Source organism: Lytechinus pictus, chromosome 7 (assembly GCF_037042905.1).
Source record: "Lytechinus pictus isolate F3 Inbred chromosome 7, Lp3.0, whole genome shotgun sequence".
In the NCBI taxonomy this organism is placed as follows: domain Eukaryota; kingdom Metazoa; phylum Echinodermata; class Echinoidea; order Temnopleuroida; family Toxopneustidae; genus Lytechinus; species Lytechinus pictus.
The window spans coordinates 19,266,930-19,281,545 of record NC_087251.1 but is presented as its reverse complement, the minus strand read 5'-3'; positions in this window follow the sequence as shown (position 1 = coordinate 19,281,545).

Here is a 14,616-nt window from a genome sequence, read left to right as displayed (position 1 = left end):
ACGATAACAATGCACTCTAAAAAAATTGGGTAAAATTGCTCCATGAGGGTAATTGTGTGTCCAACCAACAATGGGCATTTCTTTTGGACATTTTTATTTATCCAGTTTGATGAAAATTTTGCCCATTCTAAAGTAATTGCTGCTTAGTTTTTAACCTTACTGGACAATATGCTTCCCACATTGGGTAAAATACTGCCCCAAATTTGTTGGACACACAATTACCCTCGTGCTGGTTTACATTTTACCCAATATTTTACAGTAAATTGTTGGGCAACATACTGTCCACTGTGTTGGGTAATGTATGTTGGTAAAAAAAATATATAAATATTCTGGGCAATTATTATCCAATTAAGCAAAACCATTACCAAATTTGGACAGATTTTAACCAATAGTTGTGTGGACAGTATGTTGCCCAGTGATGGTAAAAAATTGGGCCTTTTTTACCCAACCTTTTTAAGAGTGTGGTAGTGATACCAATCCATGAAAATAAAGAGTGAAACTGTTCACCATTAAGGAGTGAATTGAGAATGAAAATGTGGACTCATACCCAAGTATTGTTTGTTTGCTTTCATTTCTGCATTCAAATGATTGAACAATGTTTACTTATACAATGTACAAAACAATCATGTACAGTCACTAGCGTATCTACGGGGGGGGGGGCAGAGGGGGCAGTCTGCCCCCCCCTGACGAGCCACAACCCATGCAAAGGACGTATCCCTGCCCCCCCTGACGAGCTTGGAAGACCTTTTTTGCCCCCCCCCCCCCTGACGAGCTTGAAGACCTTTATTGCCTCCCCTGATATTTCTGGTACAAAATCCTTTATTTGTGATTGAAGACCTTTTTTTTTTTTTTTTTTTTTGCTTGTCAAATTTTTTTGGCAGACGGTTTTGCTCCCCCCTGTGAAAAATCCTATATACGCCACTGCGTACAGTATATACTTTTCTGTAATTACTGAACGTCAGACTACCATTATAAGTGGTTAGGTTTGAAGTACTCCATGAGATGCTAGTAAAGAGGTGTAAATATAATTTTCCATCAGACTGCATTGAAATTCAGTTTATGAAATTAAAGAATTGACATCATCACTTGATAGAGTATTTGGTCTAGTTGACTTTTGCTCAGTAAATCTGAATTTTAGAAAATATATCAAATCTACTTCAACTTATTTTAAAGCTCCGAGATTCTACAATCTGTTAGATCCTTTAAAACATTTGTCAGTCCGTGATGGTTGAGTGTTGATTTATCATCCGTTTGTAGTTTACATCCAAGGCTAGTCCTCCATCGCATGTACGTGACCTATAACGTACTACAAACAAAGTCAAGCCTTCCAACACAGTGATCGTTACCGAGAGTAAACTGCCCTTAACCCAACCAACAACTTTAAGTACACCATTGTCGCTTTAATTTCTCTATAGGTAGAATTACATTTTCCTTGAATTAACATTTCCATGGAACATATTAAGTGTAGATTAAGAGCGTAAAACAGATACAGGCATTTGAGGCACCTTTTTTTCGATTATTTATAGTTTCTATAAAAAATTCAAAATGAAATCGAAAATGAAAAATATGCAGACCTACGTAATACATGTACCTGTATACAAAAGAATGTTAATCATCATAATCTCGCTATGGAAAAAATTGCAAGCACTCAATCAGTGAATATACGATACATGACAGGCCTCGAACCATTTCGGTACCTTAAATCGGGGCAGGGGCCGCACCCTTGCACCCCCACTGATTTGTTCATCTGTATGATCTCTATGATACCTATTCATGCAAATTATGTAAGTGCTTGCAATACGTATGTAGTTTTTTTTTCTTGTAAACACAAAAACTGTGAATCAATGCAAATGCTATTGGAATATCAAAATAACACGTCAACGCTTTAAAGAAAATGTCAGGACGCAGCGCCGTGTTTTTGTTAAGCTTTTTTTTTGCACTTTGTCAAATGAAATTTGGTTGATAAGCAGTACTATAAATAAGTGGGTCTTAGACCAGTGTAGCCTACTAGATGAAATGGTAAATAATAATTGGATCAAATGATTAGTAGATGAGGATTAAGACCATGTGGCATGCAATGGAACGTAGACAACGTGGGGTAGACCAGGGAGCAATTTGTTCCAAAAGAAATATAATAACATACATGTATATAGGCATGCCTTCCCGTATTATTACTCTTTTCAATAGAGGTGGAGGACATTTCATCAAAATGGGTATGACTTAAGCCACTACATGGTTATAATCAAAATGAACAATTGGTGATCTACTTTTAGGAACTACATGCAGAGTAATCTCTTTCTTTGTGATCTTGGCAAAGTTGAATATACTTTCTCACCAATACTTCTCTTCACACCCGCCGCACATAACCTCCATTCAAATACCACCGTCCGAACGTATTTTGTAATGCTGATGTTTGAAAAAAAAAAAATAATAAATCTTATATCACTGGTGTAAAAAAGACAAAAAAACTTGTGAACTCTGATTCAACTTGTTGAATGAAATTAAAGCAGATTTAAACTCTAAGGTGTTTAATGTTTGACTGCGCATGGTCCATGGGTTTGTAAAAATTTGCATTCAGGTACAGAGACATGGCTTTGGCTTATATTACCAAGGGAGGTGCCGGAATATTTTACTGGGGGAGTGGGGGCAAGATTACCAGCAGGTTATATCTTGTATTTCTTTATTTGAATAACATGGGTAAAATAAAGTCATACAACTCAGAACTCTCTTATTGATACCCATTTTTTCTTCCTCTTTACATTTTTCCTTCTCTTTTTGAGAATTATATGGGGCGATCGCCCCTGCCTCCTGAAGCGCAGCCCTTTGCTATCATATATGGATTATCTTTCTTTCTTTCCTTTATTTTTTTCTTTCTTTCTTTCTTCTTTCCTTTCTTTCTTTCTTTCTTTCTTCTCTCTTTTTATCTTTCTTTCTTCATTCCTTCCTTCTTTCTTTTTGCCTTTCTATCTCTACCCATCTCTCCTTTGTGAATGAATTGGGAATTAAGTTCATGGTGCATAGTTGAAATTTAAAAAGAATGTTAATAAAGTTTGTTAACATTCAATTACTATACAAACATTGATCTTTCTGTGACAATAATCTTTATTCCATTATCACAAAATATTAAAGGAAAAGCAGACTACATTCTTCAGCAAGATTTGATGAATAGAATGCAAAAGCCACTATTTATATATGATTAAATGAATTTTAAAGGAAATGTGTCATATTCTTAAAAGAATAATAATCACAGCTTGTTATAGATGGTATAGGCCATATTGAATGAACATATTGGTGTTGGAATTTTAATGGAAAATTAATATCTTAATTTTGTGAGGTGAACTGAAAAGAAAATAAGAGAAAAAATAAATTCATATTAATGCAAGTTATTTAATTTCCAACGAAAAAAAATACAATGACATTGTATAATCATAAACAATATAAATTGAGATATATACATAATTATTTTTTCGTCTTCATGAGTAAAAAGGGAGAAATAAAATTGTAACGTTGGGGATGAATTGTTTACAAGAAGTGCTGTATATATTTTACCCTGCATAGTATCAATATTTAATTCATTATTAAAATTCCTACCATGTGTGAATCTTTTAGATGGATTTGCCTTTTTGCCTTTTTTATTGGCCTTTTGCCTTTTGTGTGTATTTCAACTTGAACACTAATTATTGCGGGTGGATAGCTTCTTAGAAAGACACAAAAACTAAATTTATCAACCCAAACTCGAAAACTTCTTCAACGATACAAGATAAAGCTCTGAAGTAGAATAGTAACAAGTCAAAATACGTAGGCCTATATATACAGTATATAGCGTTTGTCAATATTTTGTTGGGCATACTTGCATTCATCATTATGAGCAGGGAAAAGCTTGGCCCTCAATATTCTTCAACCAATAATTACGTCATGATTTTTCGGTGACAAGGAAAATGATTGAAATTCGTGGTGAATTTTAATTGCGTTCATAAGCATCCTCAGAGACGCAATCATACCGCCTCAAGGGCATCATTTTGGCAGAATTTACGAGGTCGTCATACTGAATGTCAATTAAGTGACATTCAGAACTCTCGCATGGCTCTTGATTTGAGATAATGAGCTGATTTGAAGTCCTCAGTGTGTCTCGGTTATGTCATCAAGACTTTCGAAAAAAGACCTTCGACTTGTAAAATATCTAATAAATCTGACTATTTCCTTAAACACAGGGTTACAATGACACTATAGTGTTAAATATCAGATCTAAAATGACCCACCGGTCAGATCAATTATTATTCCATGAAGTAGATAAAATTCGCTTTTAGATATGAGTAAAAACGATGGGCACAGAAAACAGGCAGAAAACGATTTTGGTCTTCTTTAACATAAGTGTTTGACACCCATTTGTTCTTGTATAAACGATCAGATTATAAAGAGTGGTTCTTAATTTGTTTCTTGAAGAAAAGTGACTTGTGATTTATGATCAGTGTATTTTTATCAACCTTGCTTGAAGAGAAGACAGTAAAGCAATGAAAGAAAAGATCGCTTTTCATAGGAAGGATAAATTATGTTATACAGATTTTAGTTTGCTATTGCGTGATAGTCTCTTCCTGCTATTATACGACATCTTTGCCCTACATCTTGCCGTCCTGGGTCTATATAGCCCTATAGGCCTATTGGCCGACGCATTATGTAAGAACATTGTCCAGTGCCTTTTTATTGAATGATATATGGTTCATTTTCTTGTATGAAAATACCTTGTGATCCTAAATTCATTTCCTTCATCAAATTAGGGTCATATATCCAAAACTTTATTCTTCTTTTTTTTTTTTTTTTTTTTTTTTGGGGGGGGGAGAAAATTATTCTGATTACTGGAACAAATTGTTAATGTATATTCTGGCAAATTGCAAATTTTTGGTAAATATATTGTCCCCCCAAAGCAGTGACAGGGTTGTTGAGCAATTATCGATGATCGAAATGAAAGGAAAATGTGAAAGACTCTCTTGATTATTGTATAAAGCTTTATCATCCACGCTATCATTTGCCTTGATCATGAAGTTAAAAATATATTTTTCACCAATCATCGTCAATGAGGTGCAATGAATCACTCTTTTGTACTTTGTTTGTTCAGAATTAAAACACGTAATTATTTAGGTTGTTGAGAAAAAAATGCGTTTTTTTATACCAAACGCTCAAGGAGGCCATATATTCAACGGTTCATTTGTTTTTATGATGACCAAATGCACATCATAAATTATATAAAACTTGAAATTAGGGATCATTCTTAATAATGTTGCCTTTTGTTACCCGATATTAAAAGCTTTATGCTTGGATGATATCATCTTGTGGCGTCATATGCTTCGTTTATTTTTACGATTGCCAATCATGCCAATGCAAAGAATGTCAATAGATGTTGCATTCATTCTATACTTCTTATCGTAATTTGTTTGAGTGTTTTGGCGATGCTACATTTCGTTTAACGATGACCGATCAAAAACCTTTTTGAGCTTTTATCACTTTTATTTTTTTTATTGATTTTTCCCGCGGTGTTTCAATTCAAAGCACAATCTTATCATGGGCATGAAAATTGGGACATTTGACCCCCCCCCTTCACGGCCAGGCTAGATATTGAAATTTCTAGCAGTAAATATGAACGTGGTTGAAGTTATGAGATCATGAGAGTGAATACTTCCTATTAAGGCGAATGTTTCAATTATTAGATAAGTTAATTCAAGAGACTGAAATTTACATTAATATAAAAATATCAAAGTCTCCGATACTTAATAAGAATAACGAATGGAAAGGAAAATTGGGGATGTGACATCAAATAACATCATCAGCCCACTAATTGCATATTCATGGCGATATTCGTGAAATATTTTCATCGAAATGATACAAAACTTAACTTCATTAATGATAGATTTCATTGGAATTTCATTCTTTTGCTTTATTTTATTCTATGATTTCAATTTGCATAGAGTGGAATACCCCTTTAATGAAGAACTGTTCCCAAAAGGGTTCAGTAGCACAGATGGGTTCATAATAAGCCCGGCATTTGGCTTATTGATAGTCTTGATATATGCATTTTCATAAATGAATGAAAATTAAGGTATTTTAAAAAATAAAGTTATTGATCTTTATTGAAAAAAAAATCTCTGCAATTAAATCTCTATGCTCCTTGTCCAAATGTTGTTGTAAATTATTTTACCATGCAAATATAAGCATGCATTATAAGACTATCCAAGATGCTGATTATTTGGACTTTAGCTAAAGTACTGCATGGTAGTGGCGCCTTGACTTTAAATATCCAACGCACCTGCATAACATGCGATATGTCTGTCTTCTAAGGGCAGTCTTGATAGAAACATTCCGTTACACACCTTGATACAAACTAGAACAGACATGTAGAATAATTGCCAATTTGCTTTCACCGCCTGGTGTTATGCCGGGATGAGTATATAGGATGCCCCTATTCTTGAACTTTTGTAAATGTGATTTCCCGGACGGTTCCAGTATGACCTACTAGAAATTGATTGGAAGAGTTATCGTGTCTTTCTAGGGTGATCAAACCACCCCTCCCTCCCTGTGGAAATTTGTATCGATTTTTTGTTTTCACCCGAGAGTGCAAAGGAGTTGCCATAGACGGCTGGACAGTGTCCTTTCAAGTAGTGATGTAAAAATGGGTACATGGGGCATTACTATAAGAGGGAGTGGGAAAGGTTGGAGATAATGTTTTCAGTGATGAATATATTGCTACAATTTGAATAATACACGATGAGGACTAGAAGATCATTTTCGACACAATGATCTATCTATCCTCAAATGTTTTAATGCAACGCTCGCACTGTCGTGCGATCCGTTTTGAACGCCACGATTGGCCCTCCGTATACTGATCGCTTTTTTTTTTACCATTCAAAAATTTTCTACGATTAACACGATCGCCACGGATGATTTCATATGTTCTGATACGACCTAATCAAATCCGACATGATCAGTACGATTACTCCACGAGTACGACCAAAGATCTAATCGTAGAGTAATCGTGACAAGGGAGACTAGATATAAGGGAAATAAACAAAAAGCTGCCTTGCATTTTGTGTATCTTCATGGTTATCTTTAACTGCGAGCAAGCGGAGTGGTTTAGTTCCGACCGTAAGGGAACAATAATAAATACTCTTATCCAGATACATCACTTGATTTGAAAAGACTAGCATCCAGTATATGCGAGAGAGTACATCGAGCGAGGTTTTTAAAAATGTTAGACAAATATCATTGATGTTATCAAATATGACCCTGTAAACGACTATTTAACTATACGCGAAACAAAGAAATTTATGTACACGCACAGGTTCGTTCTCTTTAATCCTCTTAAATAAAGTGTATGTTGAGAAATATTTCATATTGGAAAATATTTATGAAATTATCATCAGCAAATGATCCCCTTTGCTGTATATTCTCCCTGAAATCCGGCTAAAGTAAAGCATACTATTCTATTTAGAGTTAGTATTGCACTTGCTCATGTATATTTATATCTCGTCTCCCAGAGTCCTTGACTAATGTACTGACATGACCGAGTTAACCCAAGACACCCAAGCATCCATTACTATTATCACTCCTTTGTGGGTATTTACAAAAGTGCACAACCATGTTTAGTTTCGACGTAAATGTATTCCACATTTAAAGCACGTCTCTTGATTTTGTATATTATGAGATCTTCAGTTAGTGCCTCGTAATTACATACTTTTCAATCAGAAAGGGCCGATATCATGTTGACAAATAGAGAAATATATTAACCTTTTCCAATAAACAGGTCAGATGCCCCATTGCCATCCATAAATATTTCGTTTTGTTTTGAGATTAAACTTTGTTAGCTCTGAATCAATCATCTCTGTTAATAAGTAAAAAATAATGTTATAACGATGATAGAACAATAACAATACACTGCAAAAACACCGGTGTTGATTCAACACCAGCCCGGCATCTTTATCGGCCCACACCAGAGAGGTGTTGAAACGCCGGTGTTAAATTTACAACGGCGTTTTTGCATGATTATAATGAAGATAATAACGATAATCATAATAATAATGATAATGATAATAATAATAATAATAATAATAATGATGATGATGATGACGATAAAATTGATGATGATGCCAATGATAATGATATATATTGCGCAACTGTGCGACATGGATATAAAGAACTGTGTGCATTACAGTACCAGGAGAAACACATCAATAACGAGATGAACGTATTTAAGGTATCAGGGAAGTCTATGCTATCTCCACAAAAAGCTTTATGACATAAGTGCCCTCTTTATTTAGAACTGTAGTAACAACAAAACAAATGATGCAAATAAAAATTATAACGGTAATAATAAAGATAATGATGACAATAAACAGAATGATATTTATGAACGTAAAAATATATATTTCGGGTTCAATTCTTGAACGAGGGGAGATAGCCAAGTGATGATGGTTCGCCTACTGATGGCAGGCCGTACTCACAAGCAGAGGGCAAACGCAAATTAACTTTGTCATCTGCATCTGTTTTTTCTCTCACCAAGGGTATGATGTTTACATTGTCGTTTTAAAGAGCACGGTGTGATGAAGGGTTCATTAAGAGGCTAATCTAAAGGTATATACGAGGGAATATAAAGAGAGGTTTAACAATTATAATGACGACGGGGAGAACGAGGATGAGGAGGGTGTGTGTATATGTAGATGAAGTATATATATAGTCAGACGCAACTACTTCTCTGTCATATTCTTTTGACTGCGAATTTTCACCAGATTCAAAATGTTTCCATTTTGCCTGGTTGTTTCACTTCCCAACTAACATCCATTTTAAAATAAATTACACATTTACCCCCACCCCCTCCTAACCTCCCAAATCGTGCCTACGGCCATGGTAAGAATACAAATACAAAGTTCCGTATAGGAGATATGACTAACGTATTTCTTAGAACCTAATTCAAAGAATTAAATATTGTCGATGAAATTGAAGCGTATACCTTTTGATTTGTTTTCTTTATTTATTTTTGTAATTTTGTGTCTTTTTTTTTCTTTGTTTCTTTGTTTATGCCTCATTTTTGTTTGTTTTTTGTTGAGGTTTTACCGGAGGTGTTGCCATTGTCCGCAATTACTTCCACTCTGTGTTTTACCTTTCGATTCTATCCACCACATTGATCGAAACAAGTATAGCCAATCTAGCGATTAGATGAGAAAGGAAGAGATATATAGGATAAATCAAATCCAGACTTCCATTTTTTTTACTCTGTTCTATTCTATTCAAATGAGATCCATTGTTAGAGATCGGATGTGGATATTGTTCCGCTAACGGGGCGGCACCACATTGGGGCAAGGGGTGACTGCCCTTCATTAATACTTATTTTAAAGAGAAAGGGGAAAGAAAGAGGAGGAAAACAGAAAATATATGAGAAAGGGATGCTGATAAGAAAGGACTGTATCGCATAATTATTTAGTACCTATAAATTTTAAATGATATAAGAATGAGGTCGCCCTTGACACCCCTTTTAATCCACCCTATAAAGTGCCGCCCCTGTTCTCATATGGTTCTATTCGGGGTAATATTTGACTTTAACACCAGAGCATATCGGAAATATCAATCACTTTGATGATTGTCACAAATGGATAAAACAATATTTATTTCAGATTACATTAATTTGGGACCACATTATCGTTGATAAAGGTGTTGACCTTAATTTGAAATTTAATATAGTCAAACTAATACTGTCCCAAAACTCGATTGTTAGGGCCAAATTTATTATTAAAACATCAAGTAAACCAGTTATTATGATCACTGAAATGTTAAATATCTGTTGCCATTTGGGACATGTCTTCAAACCATTTTCACCCATCTCAAAAAATGACAACAGAACAATGTCAATTTGAAAATTCGGTTTTCAAAGAAATCTTGCGAACCCTTGCGAACTTTTCAAGAGGTTGAAAAGGGTAGAATGGATTTATGGAACGTCTTGATACAAGATGACAGGTTATAGTTCCCCTGACCTATACCTGTAGGGAGGTTTCAGACCAATACATTCATTTACATAGATGTATGACTCATCAGTTGGAAATGAGAGTGTCAAGTAACACGTGCTCCACTCACTGTGTTTGTATTTCATCAGGAGACACCATACACAGAATGTGATAGATTATTCATATCTAGAAAAAAATGATACGCAAAATAGAATATGCGCAATTCACATTGCATGCGATGTAGATCAATTTGAAATTAATTAAATGATTTTCAGTTGTGTCCATGCCATAATAGTATTGATTAGCCCAGAGATTAATAGATGTGAATCACGACTGTGAAATGATAAAATAATATTTATTGCTATGTCACTCTAGGCCTTTATATTTGTTAATGTCTCCCCTCCCCCCCCCCCCCCCTTTCTCTCTCTCTCTATGTACTCCACCCCACTGGCGTACAGATGGGGGCTTAGGGGCCATAAAATATCACGACCAAGAAAAAAACAACGGATATCCTCAATTCCAATCCAACCATAGCAGGGGCGGGATCCAGCTTTCGCCAATAAGGGGGGGGGGATATTTTCATCCACATTTTCCCCCGTTGGCATCTCATAGCTGATTTTTTTGTTGTTAGATTCTTTGAAAGATCAGTCATAACAGTTAGTCATAGCTTTATTCTTATAAACAATATAATTTTGTATATGCCCTGATTAAATAGTGCGAGCGCGAAGCGCAGGCTAAAATTTCATATAGTGACATGAAAGATTAAAAAAAAATCAAATTTTTTCCATCACATTGTTTTTATTCACTCGTTTTCTTCCTCCTTTTTTCCTCTTCTATTCTCTTTTCTCCTCTCCATTCCTTCTTTTTTCTTTTTTTTCGTCCCCCCCCCCTTTTTTTTTTGGGGGGGGGGCTGCCCTTGGGCCCCCTGAGTCCGCCTATGCATAGTTTATTGTCTTTTGTTAATAAATTTACGATTACCAGAGAGCCTGAAGATTTCAATTATGTTTCGATTTTAGATCCTGCATAAACGCGACATTGCCTTACTATTAACCACGCAGTTGTGTGAAAAGGGGAAAAATCACTTACTTTTGATTTGAAATCCTCTATGATAAAACTGACGAGAGTTGTATATTGCAGATTTACCCACGATGACATTTTTCATCATGCAAAAGATCAAGTACCTTTATACATGTACTCCAAAATGATCCGATGGTAGTTCAAGTTCAATACCCCTTCTATTTTTGTAAATTAATAATATTGATAAATTAAGAAAATATCGAATGATGTAAAATAAACAAGACCACGATCCCAAGACATCTCAGGGATAAAATTGGGTCGAACTGAAATAACTTTCCAATTTATAATACGATCTCCCTTCCATGCAATGAGGTATCATACTGTTACCTCATCGTTCTTTAAAAAAACAAAATCATTGGAACAAAACTTTCGGATTTTTCCTCTCGATATTATATTTATCAGTGACTTTTTTGGTATTATTTCTCCATTAGAAAACGCCTCAATCTGCTTGTATATAGTCCCAATATTTATAAATACGAATTTTACTTATTGGAGGAAGACATTGGTGTATATATTATGCTTCCATATATATGCTTTTAATTATGAAGACCGTTTGTTATTACTCCATCAATACTGATGGTGCCCATAACTCAATAGTTTCAGTCTTTAGTGTATGTCTTCATCATGCTTACTATCAAATGTAATTACATTCTTTTAAAAAGAAAGTATGATTTACTTTACAAGCGAGAACATCAATCGGGATTTGTTACATTTCAGCGTAACCTGATATACATGATGAGAAGAGTTTGCCATACATCCACAAACACGTACCATTTTCAATTATTATACGCATTATTAAAAGCATTTATCTCTTGCTATGGCCCCACGCGCGACGTTAACGGGAGAGGATGGGACGCTGGTTATGAGCACTTATAGAAACGTACGTCGACATAGAGGACTGGTACGAGATGACGTCATTTTTTGGCCTGCCATATGCCTCAGGTCCTCACCTCGCCACATCCATTTTGCGGTTCTCCTAAATCGTAGTCGACGTGCACGTGAGTGACGTCATTTCAACCGCTCAAGCTCAGCATGAAGATCAACCTTTCCCTTTTAAAACACAGTTTTCAGTGACTTTTCACAATATTAATGTAAGTTGTACGATGCATTATGTTTATCATATTTGACATTGCTTTTTGATCTCCAAAATATATATCAATATATATCCTAACTCGCGCAAAAAGGAATCAAAGCAAGTAAAAGGGCAGTGTGCTCAAGTTCCACCTTCGCATCACCCGACCGGGTCGCCAGGCGATGGTACGCCAGATCTTGCGGGTCGGGCAGCGTGTCATGACCCGCTGGTTATCGCGCTGTTTCACGTTGACGTACGTACACGTACAAGTCGAGTGAAATCTACCTCGAGCGAAGTTCGTGCAGGCTCCACTCCACTTCACTACCGCTACACTACGCTTCACCTACCCGAACTTCGAGACCATGAACTCGATCGGATATTCCGAGTGACAAAAGGTGGGATTTTATGGGGACAAAATACAAAATTCATGCAACATCACGATCTTTAAAAACAAGTACAACTAATATTCTTACTTTACACAAAGTTTCGCTTCTTTTCCATGCTTCTATCAGTCTCAAAATTGATGATTTAGAGCCAACATGAAGTTCCTCACACGTATAGTATTAATGCGCTGCCGACTTCAAAACATCGCATGCGGGAGGTACCGGGTCTGGTCCGAGCTCGGACCCTCGCGCGCATGCGATGTTCTGAAATCGGCAGCGAATTATTACGAATTAACACTTAGTCCAAATGGTATATAGACTAAATGGCTATTGGACCAACTGGTTATTAGACGAAATGGTAAGTGGATAAATTGGAATTAGACCATGTAGATAGTGAACGAACTGATGGTAGACCAAATGATAGTAGACGAGTTGGCAATTGGATGAACTTGCATTAGACGAATTAGAAATAAACCGATTCAAGGGGGGGGGCAAATCGACTCGCAAAGAATTTGATTGAGTTCTAAATCATCACTAATTTCTAGAATTCAGTGTATTCCATAGCCCCCTTTCCCAACTAAAACCATTGTTTCTTCTTTCCTCTAATTTTCATTATTTCTTTATCCATTGTCATTCTTATCAAATTTCATGGAATATCATATGTACAGATTGTGTAACTGCCCTCCCTCCACCCCCGATAACTTCCTTGCTTGTGATATACTTTATTATATCCCTCTTTTGAGTATTCATGAGTTTTCTAGACAAACGATTGGTCAATTTGCGATCATATGACAAAGTACAGTAAAGCACATCGCTGCAAATAGCTCCCCTTTCTTCTAGCTCCGTATATTTTTCGGTATACTTTCATGGGCAGAAATGCGCATGCTCATGCTCGATATGTTCTCTCAACGTTGAACTGCGCATACTCCCTGACTTGACCGGATCCAGATCCGTACAGTTTATCCGCAAAAATAAAGAAATAAATAAAATGCAACACAAGCTCTAGCTCAAATAACTAACCGAAAATCCATTGGTTCTAGATTATCATGCGGAAAATATAATTCCATGACGGCCATTCATACAGGATTAATAAATTGTTACTAGAATACCAAACAAAGTGAGTCAAGCTAGCCTGCGGCTGAGCGTTTTATCTCGAGTTATACCCTTTTACACAGGATTTTCTTAGCCCCGGACTATCGCTAACCCCGTACTATCCTTAACCCCGTACTATTTGTTTTCCTTTTCACACATGCCAAATTGTTATTGCTAACCCCAGATAAGGAATGCTTGCTTTTCACACACGAAGCTCGCTAACCCCGGACTAGTGGTAGCTCATTCACTCGTACCTTTTTACACACGCTAAAATTTCCTTAACCCCGTACTATAGGTGGGGCTAAATTGCCATTTAGCCCCACCTATAGTACGGGGTTAAGATTAGCCCACTTTCGTTTTACACTAGCGATCTTAACCCCGTACTATCGCTCTTAGCACCGCAATTGCTGGGATAACCCTGCTTTTTTGCAGGGCCAAATAATCCCGTACTAAAGGTGGGGTTAGCCCACTTTGCAAAAATGCTGTGTAAAAAGAAAGTGGGCTAAGCTTAACCCCGTACTATAGGTGGGGCTAAAGGGCTAAATGGCAATTTAGCCCCACCTATAGTACGGGGTTAAGGAAATTTCAGCGTGTGTAAAAAGGGTATTGAACTGCAGCGGCCTGCACAGCGCGTAGCGCAGCGGACCTCTCATAAACTGGAATCGGGTAGAAGCCGCGCGCAGCGTACCCATGTAGCACCTGGTTAGCATTAGCTTAACAGGCCTGGAGTAGGACTAGGTCCGGCAACGTTAGAAATTGGTCTAGATTTGTTACACATCAGCAAGGACTATAAGTTAAAGACAAATACTAGTACATCAGGCGTTTCCTTCGAAAGTATACTGGAAATTATAACTATTTTCCCTCGGGGCTTCGCCCCTCGAGGAAATAGCCAGACCAACCTCGGATGAATAATTCCCACTATACTTTCTTAGAGCCTGATACACTTGTAGAATACTCAGATAAAGATTGATATACCCATTAGGTTTAAGATAAGAGTATGTTGCAGAAT